Source organism: Gallus gallus, chromosome 9, assembly GCF_016699485.2.
Source record: "Gallus gallus isolate bGalGal1 chromosome 9, bGalGal1.mat.broiler.GRCg7b, whole genome shotgun sequence".
Classification (NCBI taxonomy): domain Eukaryota; kingdom Metazoa; phylum Chordata; class Aves; order Galliformes; family Phasianidae; genus Gallus; species Gallus gallus.
Genome location: NC_052540.1, coordinates 17,393,284 through 17,406,616, shown reverse-complemented (window position 1 = coordinate 17,406,616; position 13,333 = coordinate 17,393,284). Strand labels below are relative to the sequence as shown.

Genomic DNA, 13,333 nt, shown 5'->3' with positions numbered 1-13,333 from the left:
CAGGACCTGCTGGGGGATGAGCTGAAAACATGCTTGCTTAGATAAGAACAAGTATTTGAGTGGCATCCTTGTTGCTTCAGTCACTCTTAAGAAAATGTGTCAAGAGGTACTTTCATGGGTACATGTCGTCTCAACCATGCTGTTGCTCAGCTCACCTTTCTTACATGAGCTAAGGAGACACCTACTTTGTGCCAGCAGAAGGAGAACTTTTCTCTGTGCTTCATAAGGCTTCTGTTACTCTGCTGTAGCCCTGCTACCCTTTGGGATCATCACTGTGACATGGAACTAAGACCTCTACCAGCAGACATAAGCAAGCCTGCTTGAAGCGCCAAGCTCCGAGATGTGCAGAGCATCAGCACTGCCCCAAGTGCTCTTTACACCCCTGTGCCATGGTGGTGTGATCAGCAGGAGGCTGCAACCAGGCAAGCCACAGCCATGCAGGCTTGGGTGCACAGGAGGCTGTGCCTACATACCCTGAGAGCACTGGCCTGCAAGCAGCACTGCAGCAGAGCATCAGCCATCTGCAGCAGTGTGTATCTTCTGCAGGTGCCTCAGCCCCGTGATGCTGCCTGGCTCAGTGCTGCTCCCAAACCTGAGCAGCAGGAGCAGCAGCCGCTGGAGGTCACTTAGCAAGAGCCCAAGGAACAAGAAGGGGGAAGGACTGCCAATGCTCCACCTTCTGCTGCTGCTGTTTGCCTGAGAGTTGAAGCTCAGACCAGTTCTATTTTCAGGATTTAGATAAAAACTCTGGGCACAGGTCATGAATCTTTCAGCTGCAAGGAAGCCTGACTCCTTTTTTTCCTGCAGAGCAGGAGCAGAAGTGCAGCCAAGCTGCCTGGCTGGAGAACCCTGCATTGAGCAAGCCTTCATCCAGGGACAGGAAGATGCTGACACTCACAAACATGCACACTGGGGATATTCACACATGGACTCACAGAGCTGGCCTTCAGTTGGTGTTTTTGCACCACAGACAGGAGCAAAGTTTCTCCTCCAAGCCCTCCTTCAAGTTCTCCTCAGCCCCTGCCCTGCAGGGTTTCAGAGAATTGCTGTGAATCAGAAGCCCTCATGGTATGATGAGAAAAGCAGTGGGCTGGGAGGGGGTTCTGCGTCACCAAGCCCAGTCACAAGTCACCATGTCACAAGATCTCTTTCAACCAGCAGTGAAGCTCTGTCTGGAAGCTAGTTTGTTTTTACCTCCACTTCTTTTTCAAAAGGACCAATCTGGTGCCTCATTCTTCTGATGGCTGGAAACCTCAGAATTTCCAGCCTAAGTATATCCATGACCCATTTATGCCTATTTGTTCCTGTGCCAATGCTGGCCTTGAGTTTAAATCTCTCTTCTCACTCTCCACTGTTAACTCTGCATTTATAGACAGCGATCACCTCACTCCATGCCAAATAAAGGCTGCGCCTGCTGCATTTCTCTGCAGCTGATCCTATTTTAGCACACCTTCTCTGAATGGGAGTGCCAGGACTGCCTGCTACTTCAGGTGGGGTCTCTTCAGCCCTGGTTCAGTGATGCTCAATGCTGGATTTCACATCAATAATGCATGATGTGATTTCCATGGGGAATATAAACTCCCATGAGAATCATAAATGCCATCAACCTCTCGCAGCAATCCTAAAGGGAGTCCAGGGGCAGCCACTGCATCCCAAACTTTCCCCAGTCCATTATATATTTTCCCTGAGCCATCAGAGACTTTCAGCACAGTTCCACTAATCTCTGTTCCCTCCAGTTTGACCAATCTTTTCACTATGCCATGTACTGAAGTCCAGAGAGATTAGAGAGAAGTCCAGAGAGATTGGATCTAGTGCACTGCTTCTATCAAGAAAATAAATTATCTTATCAAACAGAAGAATCAAATTCATGTGACCCAATATGCCTTTGCTAAACCTATGTTGCATTCTTTCCATCAAAAAGCAGTCATTTTCTTTCATGAAGCTTTTTATAACATTGAGCTTGGACAAACAAGCCTTTAGTCATATTGAATATATATTTCTCTTACAATATGCAAAGCAGGTATTATTCAGAGAGGCGGTGGGATCCAAGCCCTGTCTGGAGATAGATTCCCTACATATTGACTCCAGCAAAGACAGATCAAAATAGCAGCTAACCTCTATTACCTACTTTGCTGGTGGCTTTCTTCTTTTAAATGTTTGGAGTGTTCTGCATTTGTTACTTCAAAAGTGGTTTATAATCAAGCTTTTGCAGTGCCAAAGTACAGAATCAGGGTTGTAGGAAACAGACTAAGTTCTAGAAAAGCAACGTAAGACCTGTATTCCCACACAACCAGTGGAAACAAAATACTACATACTTTCCCCTGGCAATTAGGGAATCTGTTCCCTAAAACATATCAGGGAATTGTAAAGTACCCAGAAACAGGTGATTAGAAATGAAAATAAATCAGAGAATATTAGATGTGTTTTGCTTGGGTTTGCTCCAAAGGCTTCTGGATGGTGCAGCTAACAGGTTGTTAGGTGTCCACAGCCTTCTGGCCGGGGATCTAATTCTTAAGCAGCTCTGTATCCTTTGGTCACTTCTGGAAAAGGACATAGATCCGGGGACCTGATAGGTGCCTGTGTGCTGAGTTTATGTTAGCAAGTTATTCAAATCCTCGTTTTCAGCAGCCAGGGCAGGATGCAGGAGGACTCAGGCCATTTCAATCGCTCACGAGGCAGACCTCCAAGCCGTGTCGTACAGGAATGCAATATGGCATTTTACTACTTGTTTGTGCTACATGCAAACAGTAAAGTTGACGAGTTAATGAAAATTAAGAAAAATGAGGGCATTTCACGCGAGCTGTACTAGGATTGTTTCAAACAGCCCTGCATGGACAATTAATCTCCTGCTCCTATTACAAAAATGAAATGAATGGTCAGTGGCTGGAATTAGAGAAAGTAATGAAACTGAAATATGGTTATTAACAAAGACAGACCCTGAAAGAATACCAGAGTCCAGCTGAAAGTTCAGCTAAATTTGAACCCAACTGCAGAGAAAAAACACACTTAATTTTTTATGTTTCACAAAACATTTTTTATGAATCTAGAAAGGAAATTTTAGCAAATCTGATTATGCAAGATAAAAAGAAGCTCTTGTCATAATTAATCCAATTTAGAAATCAGATGCCAGCAAAGGGGGAAATTTCCTTCTCGTTTACATTCCTGTCAGCCCACTGAAACCAGAAGGGCTTCAGGAAAGTTAAAGAATTCCTTTGTGAAACTGTATTGCCCAACAGTAAAGGAGCTGAGACATACATTTAGGTGGCTCTCCCAACGTACTCAACATTATTGAGGGTCATTAAATGAATGAAAGATCTCTGGAGCAAAATCCCACTTTGGGATTTAAGTTTTTAAGAGTAAAATGTTTGTCCGTCTAGAGTCAGGAATTATAGCAGAGTAGAGAATATATCACATATATATCATACCAAATACTGAGATGCAGAATCTTGTTCCTTTATTTCATTAAATATGGCTATATTAAAATTAATGACGTGAAATATCATCTGAGTATCTCAAACTTTTCATACGGGCCAAGGAGTGTTCCAGTAGCTACAATACCAAGGGGCTACTGAAATAAAGTGCACCAGTAATTGTGGACAGTGTCTTTTTGTTCAGTGTTTGCACGGCTCTTGTCACAACAGTGCGGTCCCTGGCAGGAAACCCTGAAAGGACTGAGCTGTCCAAAACAATTAATACCTGTGGTTGATTTATTTGTGGAAGAGGGAAGAATAAGCACATCTTCAGTGTTGGGACTCAAAGCTGTGTTCCTTGTCTCGGTGTGTGGGAAAAGTGTTAACTTACTGCCAGTTCAGTAGCACCTATTGGCACCAGGTCGATGGTCCTCACATTATCCCAGGTTAGGCATGGCCACATTCTGTTTTCATTAGTTTGCTGCACCAAAGGTTATTAGAAATATAAGCATGAAAACTAAATAAAGGAAATCCCATAACATCCAGCTGCTCTCACTGCAGTTGAGCATTATTTGAGGGAGTAAGGATTTTCTGGGATGGTTTTCCAGATTCTTTCTATTGTCTCACCACTATGACATAGGCAGTGGCTGTGGGCTAAGGCTGGGAGCCCTGCAATAGAAGCATAGGACTTGGGTCCTGTTGGACAAATCCATAGGCAATGTATATTTTAAGCATTTAGCCCCTCACAACAGTAGGGATGTGTTCCACAGCTTGCAGAGTGTCTTCTTTGCCTACCAAGGTTATTTGTAAGAGTCCCAAAATAGAGCAAGTACAGGCACAAGAATTTAGAGAATCTCAAAACTTCCCAGAGCAGAGGAAAGGTCAGGTTACAGGTGAATTGATGGACAAGTTGTTCCTTTTACTTTGTTCTGTTTTTAATATTGCCTAAGTAGAGAAATGATGAAACATTACCTCAATAGGCATAATGAGTGTAAAATAATTTCAAGCAGATGTAAATAAATAGTGTTAGGTAATTAAAAACTGAGATAACTCACTGGCTAAATTCCTCTGGAGTCCTCTTCACTGCAGCCTTTGATGGTACATTAATATTTTATATGCAAGATTGAAAAACCTATCAGGGAGGATGGAAAGCAGATTTCTTTTATCAATGGAAAAAGTGTGTTTATGCCAAAGGAGTACCCCTCTGGCCTGTGATAAAGGCAAAGCTTTATCATTCTACATTTTCTCTTAGAAAGAATCAGTCCCATGTCCTCAGCAGTTGTGATGGCAGGGAATATGAGGCAGATTTCTGCAGGCACAGTAAGTTTTTCACATGTGGGAGATAACTTCATATACAGCCCATATATCTTTGGAGATATACATTTCAGACCAAACATTGACCACAGTGGTATAAATCTCGAATGACTCTACTGCAGTAAGCACAGTGAATTCCCAGTAGTCACTCCTGATTTACAGAGGACCACTGAGAGATTTGGACCCTTGGAGAATTTTTAATATCTACGTATCCACATATGTTTCAGTTTTCAGCCAAAGCTCAAAAAAAAAACACTTTGTAAAGCAGAGCAGTGCCATTATTTCTGCCTTACAGGTGGGGAAGCTGAGGCACAGCACTACAAAACAGCCCCTCCACAGAACAGCTCCCAGATCCCACGGCATTTACCCCTCTGCCCCCACACCACATCATTGCTCCAATGAAAATGGCCTCATCCAACACAACAATCACTTTCCCTCCTGCATTGCATCTCCTCTCCACGACTTGATCCTTAGCACCTGGAGTGCAGAGCTGAGCACACAGCACCAAGTCATCAAAGGCACTAAAACAGAAACATTTCGCTGATGCAAAAGACCTTTCAAAAAGAGAGAGAATGAAAATAGAAGCATGAGCTTCATCAGAGAAGTGACTATTCCACCAAAGCAAAGCAGCAGCTGAATAAAGAATAAAAGCAAGAAGAGATTAAAGGAGATACTTGAGTCCTGAAGAAAGGAGAGCATTGCATAGCAAATGATTTGCAGGGGGTGGAAAAAAAGGGTGAGGGATCAATTCTCCAGCAATATTTTGATGAAGTTGCCAGAGAAGTAAAATTACTGTAGGAATAGGACAATGTGGATAGAGAAAGCCAGCATGAGGTGGAAAAGACAGCTAGATGTCGTATATAAAATCAGAGAGCATCTAAGTGGCCTATTTGTTTTTTTCAGTGGAAGGTGATTAACGCAACGAATTATCCATCACAAAGCATGGAAATCGCAGCAGAGATGATTGGGACACTGCTTCTGGGAACGACTGATCCCCTCTGATCATGGCATTCCAGGAGAGGAGTAAACTGGGAGAATTGCACGCAGAGCTTAGACCAACATGTGCTGCAAATGTTTGAGCAGTAATCCATTGCTTAACAAATGGGAAAGCAGCAGGCAGCAATTGCTTCTCAGCAGAACTGTTCAGAGCAGGAAAGCATCCCTGCCCAATGGCTGCACACAAAATCAGGCTCTGAGAGCACTGCTGCTGAGCCCCAAACAGAGCAGAGTAAAATCACCAGAGCATGAAATTCTGCTGGAATTACTCTCCACGCACCTTGGAGACTGGCCCCAGCAACTGGGTGTGCATCCTCAGATACATATTTTACTGCCCTTTAAGCAGTAAACATCCACCGGGCCCAGCAAGCAGCATTGTGCAAGCAGCCTGTTTTGTTGGATTCTGTTTTGTTGCTGCTCAAACTCACAGTCAATCTTCAGTGATTTACTGAGGAGGATTGGGCACACCAGAAATCATTTTATTTCATCATCTCTGCCAAAGGAATTCAATAGTTTACACTACCCGCCATTGTGAAAGATGCTGTTCGAGTCTGAATGTCCCCTCCGGGTAATCATAAAAGGATGCCTGACTCGTATCTGAGCAGAAAAAATAGCGAAGCCCCTGTCTGCACCAGCAGGAGAGGGGAAAAGGATTATTCCGATGTCTTTGCTGATAGCTGTCTCGGACATTTCCCATCTCTGCTGTTCCTCAGTACCATTGAGGGCTATAGACATTATTACAACATGTGGAAGCTCTGATGTTTCTGACAATTAGCTGTGCTTTATGGTATATTTGATCAGTGTAACATACAATGGGTAAATATTAATCTGGAGGCACAGGGAGGCAGAAAGCAATGGAAGGGTTAAGCTGCCTTTATTTTTTGCCAGCAAGTATACATCCTCTGTTCCCCATCCACCCCCGTAAAGTACAAAATGTAGCAGATGTTTGCGAACAGCTAGCCTGATCTATCAGCCTTTACATAAATGAAGGCTGAGTTACTGAAGGAGAAGGCAGAATAATGTTTACAAGAGAAGAGCAAGAAGATTTCCGACACCTGGGCAACTTAATGATGGCAGATGGCAAAAGCTGAAGGCAAAGAGAATCAGCAACGTGCACCAGCAGCTGTTGAACAAACGGGGAGGAAGAGGGCCTCCTCCAAAACTGCGCGGGAAGGATTTAATGCCCGCAGTTGGGTAAGGGTGAGAGCGTCAATATGCAGAGAGAGGAGCCCGTGCTTTAACTCCTCAGATAACTATCGTCAGAAGTACCCAGTGGACTGTCAACCGAGGAGATTTTCACAGCAAGAAGCCATCTATTTGCATCAAACAGTGTCAGCCTGCAAGGCAGAGACTTCTGGGTCATTTAACAGTGCTCCAGATGTAGTCATTTTCTCCGAGGCGAGCGGCTCAAAAAGAGCAATGTGAGAAAGAGCCAGTCGGCATGGAAAGGGGACAATCAAGCAGCATGTGGAAGTGATTAACCACTCTGTGAAAGGTAACTCAGTTAATGGACAGAGCTGCAGGACACCTGGCTGTCCGTGGTGCTCAGCACAACAGAGACTGCAGGGCTGGAGCCAAACACAGGGCTGCAAAGCGATTTCTGGCTTTGCACTAGTGCTGTATTATGACCAGATTATGACTGGTCACCCGGCAGCCTGGCTGAGCGTGTGCACTCCAAAGCTGCAGCAGACACAGCGTTGACTGTTGTACCACAGGAAAGAGAACAGAGAGCATCTAGAGATGTAAATGAAGGCACTGACATCAACTGACTTTCTTAGTAATTCTTTCATGGAAAAGCCAGGGGTGGGATTACAATGTGTAGCCAAGATCAACATGAGGATTTTATCTCCCGCCATACTGGACTCACCCTTTCTATGGAATATCTGCCATCAGCAAAGCTCAGTTCTGACTTCAGGCTCCTCAAAGCCCAAGAGTATCTAGATGTGCATGACAGAATTTGGCTTCTTTTACAGGATTATTCTGGCTAAAACTAACTTTACTGTCTAAAACTCCCTGAAAGGAGGTTATAGCAAGTCAGAGGTTAACCTCTTTTCCCAGGTAACTAGTGATAGGATGAGGGGTAATGGCCTTAAGTTGCACTAGAGAAAGTTCAGGTTGGATATTAGGAAAAAATTATTCTCTGAAAGAGTGGTGAGGTATTGGCAGAGGCTGCCCAGGGAGCGATGGAGTCACCATCCCTGGAGGTGTTCAAGAAACATGGAGATGTGGCACTGAGGTACATGGCCAGTGGGCAGTACTGGTGGTTGATGAACAATTGGACTAGATGATCTTAGAGGTCTTTTCCAGTCTTAATGATTCTATGATTCATTTATGCTGTAATTATACATTCTTAATGCACAGCGTTACCTGCTGTGCATGTTGCATCTGCAGCCCTGTCAGTCTAATGCTGTGCTGACCCAGCATGGAAGAGCCATCATCATTGCTCCAATGTCTTCAGCACGTGGCTCGCACCAAGTACCTATGCATTAACGAGTCTCCCTGCTGCTGTTTCAAATCCAGACATGTTTTGAAGAGCACGCAGCAAGTGAGTAGAAAGAGTGCTGTCTGAGAGGTATGCAATTTCAAAACAAATTCAAAGTGTTCCTAGAGAATTTATCACCACAGGAGGAGAAAAGGTTATTGTATGTGTAACCTGCAGCTCTAATTATATTGTGTACTTCCCTTGCGCAATTAGAAATGTGTAACAGATAGTTACACTTCCTAGTTATGTTTCTATCAAATTCTTGTTATAATTAGGATGACTCACAATGAAATTATGCATTATTTGTTCCATTTGTTATATTGTTTGACTTAAAATCAGCATGCAAACTACAAATCTCCTGAATTCTTCCTCTCCACCTCTCCTTGGTTGTTTCCTACACACACATCTATCAGGTAGACAAAAGCCTTTTTAAATTGTTGCAATTCCTTTGCAAGCAATAGGCTTTCTCAGAGAGGGTTTGCTGCAGACCACAGCCACTGATATGCAGCTCCTGTTGCATGTCTGTAATATGCATGTAATATGCATATCCTGTTGCATATCCTGTAACAGTTGCACCTGTTGTCAGAGTGACTTTAACTTATGACAGAGGGTCTCCTTTGGGATCACCGTGGCAGGGAGGTTCAGGAATTCTTTATTGACCACGCAAGGGGAGCTGAGAGCCATCCATTCTTTATGAGCCACCTTGCATACACAGGTGGGGAACAGTGCCCATAGATGGCAGTGATCCCCTGCTACAGCCTACCAGTAAACACTATTGTCTCCACTTCAGCACTGAAAGCTCTCAAATGGTTACCAACAAAGTCAGAACCCCCAGGTCTGTGTGATTGCAGCAGGAATGTCTGATGCCTCTTGTACTGCTGTGCCATCCCACTCATAAACCAGCGGCACAGTGAGCCCCTAAGTGAGACAGGTGTGTATCGTTCAGGACAAGGAGAACTTTTCTTTCCTAACTTTTTTCTTCTCCCTTAAGGATAACTTTAGTGCTTAGGAAGTTGCAGAATAGGAGGTAGAGGAATATTTATTTAAATGATCACAAAATTTGTCACTGTGCACAGTATGTCCGCTTTAATCCTAGGGTCATGGACAGAATGGTACCAAAAGTTCAGGCAGGTGCTGGTGAGAAGCCGAGTGCCAAATGTTTCAGGCTGCCTCCAGCCTCTGTGCCACTGCTGCTGGAGGTGCAGCTGCACTGGTGGCTTTTCCTTTTGTCCACTAGGGACCACACTGGGACCAGCAACTCCGGACTGACGGCAGATGCTAGCCAACGAGTTTTGATCTGTCCTCACCAGGCTGGTTATGAAGTAGCAGGCAAGGAACAAAGAGCTCAGCAGGGCAGTAATATTTCTGACCTGGGACGTAGGGATGCACGCACATGCACTGAAAACAGCAGTCTGGTAGCATCCTGTTACAACCCCTCTTCCACACACCACAAATACCACACGGTTTGTGTTTCTTCCATTCATTACTATCCTGCATTCTGGCGACTTGCAAATTTAGGCTGCAAGACCCTCTCTGCAAATGGTATTTTACCTTTTGGGAAACACCGTCTGCTTCTGTCCCGTGTAATTCCAGCAACTGGCACAGTCCCTACATCCCCTTATTCCCCTCCTGCCTCATGTGCCCCACGTAGCTCCGTGAGCTCTCAGCTCCCCACCTCCCAGCTCAGCCCCACTCAGGTGCTGCTGCCCTCATTTTGCTGCTTGCATCGGTTTCAGGAGCTCCAGTCCCTTCCTTCCGTTCCCCGGAGCAGCTTTCCCTTTAGTTTCCAAACAATGTGTGAAGCCCAGTTCTGCAGGCACAGGAGCCTCAGTGAGTTTAAGGATGACTGAAGCTATTTCCTCTCCTGGGGAGGTTTAAAAGCCGCGGGGGGATGCGTGGGGTGAGAGCGATCGCCGCGTTTCCAGCAGCCGCCCTCTCCCAGCGCTGAATCGCGGCAAGAGCAGTATGCCCAGCCTGGGTGAATAAACCCTCCCGAGAGCAATGCCTTAAAGCCCTGCAAACAGCCTTAAGTGCGCTGGAGATAACTAATTTCAAGCATGGCTGTCTAGTGTGCCTGTCATTCCCATTGTCCTTCCAAACTATCTCAGACATTTTGAGCGGGGAGCACCCAGCTATGAGTTAGTAGGGGTTGTGACACCGATGGTCCAAAGGGGTTGGAGCACCGGGAGGGGACGATGACAGCGCTTAACAACTGGTGGCACTTTGGAGGATACGGCTGGAGCTCTGTTTATTAACAATTAGGCTTCGCCTCGGAGGAAGATGTGACAGCTGTCGGAGGTAGGATTTGCATGCGAGACAAAGGGAGCTGTTGCTGCTGGGTGCTCCGGGTTGTGCAGCCAGGTGGGGGCCGGGGGGGCCGGGCTGTGGGGTGCGCTGCCGTCAGCACTGGGGTTTCTGGCAGAAACGTCTCGGGGACAAAGCGGCTCCAGAGTCGTCCCCGCTGAGTGTGCACTCCCGTGAGCAGAATGCATAGAGGTCATGCAGGAAACACTTCGCCCCTCACCTACCGAGCTGCTTCTCGGGTGGAGAGGGGAGGGTGCCCTAAAATAAAAGGGGAAGGGGAAATGACAGATCTGTCAGCTGGAGGAGACTGCTGTTAACATGGAAAATGTGTCTGGTGTGCCACTGCTGTCATTTGGAAAGGGAACAGTGAAAAAGGGATGGATTTTCCGGTGAGGAACTCCTTGGGTTATAACTTACTGCAAAAAAAGAAAGCACAAAACATAATGTGTCCATCCATTTTGCGTAATCAAAGCTTCCTCTGCACTGTTGACATTGTTTTGTTGGATGAGAACTGTAGTTTCAGACAGGAGGAGGGAGGGCTCCCTGCTGTGCTGCTGCCAACTCCTGCCACCCCCCTCCATAAAACAGCGGTGCAGGGAGAGATGTGATCAGTGCTCTGCTGAGTACCCGAAGGGCTGCAGCCAGGGCTGGGGACTGGAGAAATGCTCAGCAGTGTTACAGGAACAGCCTCTGGACAAGGCTGGTTTCATCTCAACCAAAGTCCTGGAGGAGATATGCAAAGTTGGGAGCCTCATGGAGTTTTTAGTGATGTGCCTGCTTGGCTTTGCTAGATCAAAAAATGTCCAAACCTCAGAGTCAGGTCTGCACAGCAGAACAGGGCAGTGAGGTCTGTGTGTGGCCCTGCTTAGTGCTGGGCTGCAAGTTTATGTATTTGCATTTGTGTGTATCACCGGGATAAGTAGCAGGAACTTAATGAACAAAAGCTTTATGTAGGTGTATATGCAGCATCAGTATTGTTTGGGGTGTGTGATGTGAGTGTGATGTTCCCTGGGCTGATGAACTGTTTCTACTTGCGCATTAAAGTTTCAAATTCCCAAACAACAGAGAGACTTCAGAGTGAGAGGTATTTAGCAACAATAAAATGCTCTGCTTGCGGAAATGCTTCTCACAGGAGCTATTAAAAATGCACTTATAGGAGCTGAGAGTCATGTCTTGCAGCAAGGGATATAGTAGCGCTCACTCTGCTAAGTATTAAAATGAAGGCTGTGATATCATTTTAAACCTACTTCAGTGTGGGTGTCTACAGGCATACTTTACAATCCTGTTGTTAAATGCTCACAACTTAGAGAATTCTGGTAGATTAAGTGTTTTCATTACAGCTTCATTAGAAAAAGGATTCCAATGTATCAGGGACTCACAGAGGAATCTGAATTTACTCATCCTAACAAATGTTCCCTTTAAGGAGAATTTCAGTGATTATAGCCAATTGTACATGGGTTATGGTGTCACTCATTTAATAATGATACACTGATGACAACTTAACAACAGAAGTGCCACATGCCTTCAGTCACAGCAAATACAGTTTGTGCCAAAGAGAAGCAATATTGGCTTGGGAACAGCGAGAATTCCCCCTAAGAAACACAACTTAAAAATATTCAGCATCCGAGCAACAACTTTTCAGTCAAGCACATTGCTTTGCATTGCAGACTGGGGGAAAAATCACTTCAACCCATGCTATCTAAACTGCTACATGGTACGAAATGATAATAGGGGAAAATTTCTCTCAAGAAAATGTTCCTAGTAGTTTGCAATATGGATTAAAGAGATATTATGCAGAGATATTAAACCTGTGTCAGAAACAAGCAGAAGCAAAGCACCCATCTTCTCTTCTCCATCTCCCTTTTATCCAGAGGCTTTGGCAATTTTACTTTTTTTACTTTCCACCCTTTGGGACCTTGGGCAATCCCCAGCCTCACTGCGCCATAGGCAGCAGTTCTAGACCTGTGGGACAGTGTACCAGTGAACATGTAGGCGGTGGTGCTTAGGGAACGAGGCTGCACATAGAGTTCAAGAAAAGGGAAAACGCAAAGCAAACTTTTGTTGCAGGAGCAGGTTCATATTTCAGGTGTTTTCGACTGTAAATAAGACATATTGCAAATCCCATGATTCAAAACCAAATCTGCTTTCAGAACTATTCCAGACAAATTTGCCACTTACAAAAACGTCTGCCAGTAGCAAATATCCATTTGTCTGAGAGCCTGTCAGAAGTGACTCCAAATCTCTCCGTGCTCCCTTTGCTCCGCCAATGCACAGCAGATAATGAAGTAAGCTGCATCAGATTGATTCACTGTGCTGAGAAACAATTTCGCCGTTTTCTTCAAAAGCTGAACGAGTACTTTATGCTATGAATCTCACTTGTCCTTCTGCTTTATGAATCGCCTGTGGAGCTCATGCAATTTTCTAATTTATTTATTTGATATTATTTGGGAATTTCATCAGTGAATAACACTTGGCTGGCAGATCTTTTGGGAATGGCAAATGCTTGCAAATTCATACTGTGTTGACTACCTTAGTCATGTGGTGTTCCTCGGGTAGATGAAGTGAAGAGCAGATTTTACAACCAAGCGTACAATTTCATGTTGGATTCCCATCACTATCTGAGCAGTCAGGTTTAAAGTTCTTGTCTTGCGAGGAGTCATACGAGCAACACATAAGCGCTGAAGGGCTCCCACCAGGCAGATGTGAGAGCCGGGTTAACAGCTTTCAGATTCATATGAATATTCATAGCAAATGTTTGAATTCTTGCAGCTTCGCTAAAAGGAACAGTCAGCATCATCCACTGCGCACAGCATGGGCCACTCTCTCG

The 13,333-nt window shown here is 45.0% G+C and overlaps 1 protein-coding gene and 1 long non-coding RNA gene across 8 annotated transcripts in view; one reads left to right on the top strand and one right to left on the bottom strand.

Annotated features, from left to right (window-relative positions):
- The window catches only part of KCNMB2 (potassium calcium-activated channel subfamily M regulatory beta subunit 2), a 117,067-nt gene that overhangs the window by 26,741 nt on the left and 76,993 nt on the right, over positions 1 to 13,333 (top strand). For 2 of the 7 annotated variants that reach the window (XM_046898863.1, XM_046898862.1), the window contains exon 2: positions 5,628 to 10,500. The exons of the other annotated variants lie outside the window; for them this stretch is intronic. The gene's annotated coding sequence lies outside the window, so the exon portion shown is untranslated. The remainder of the gene's footprint in view (positions 1 to 5,627; positions 10,501 to 13,333) is intronic. 7 annotated transcript variants of the gene reach the window in all.
- Positions 1 to 13,333, bottom strand: part of LOC121113440 — a 242,546-nt gene that overhangs the window by 178,704 nt on the left and 50,509 nt on the right. The window lies entirely within an intron of this gene.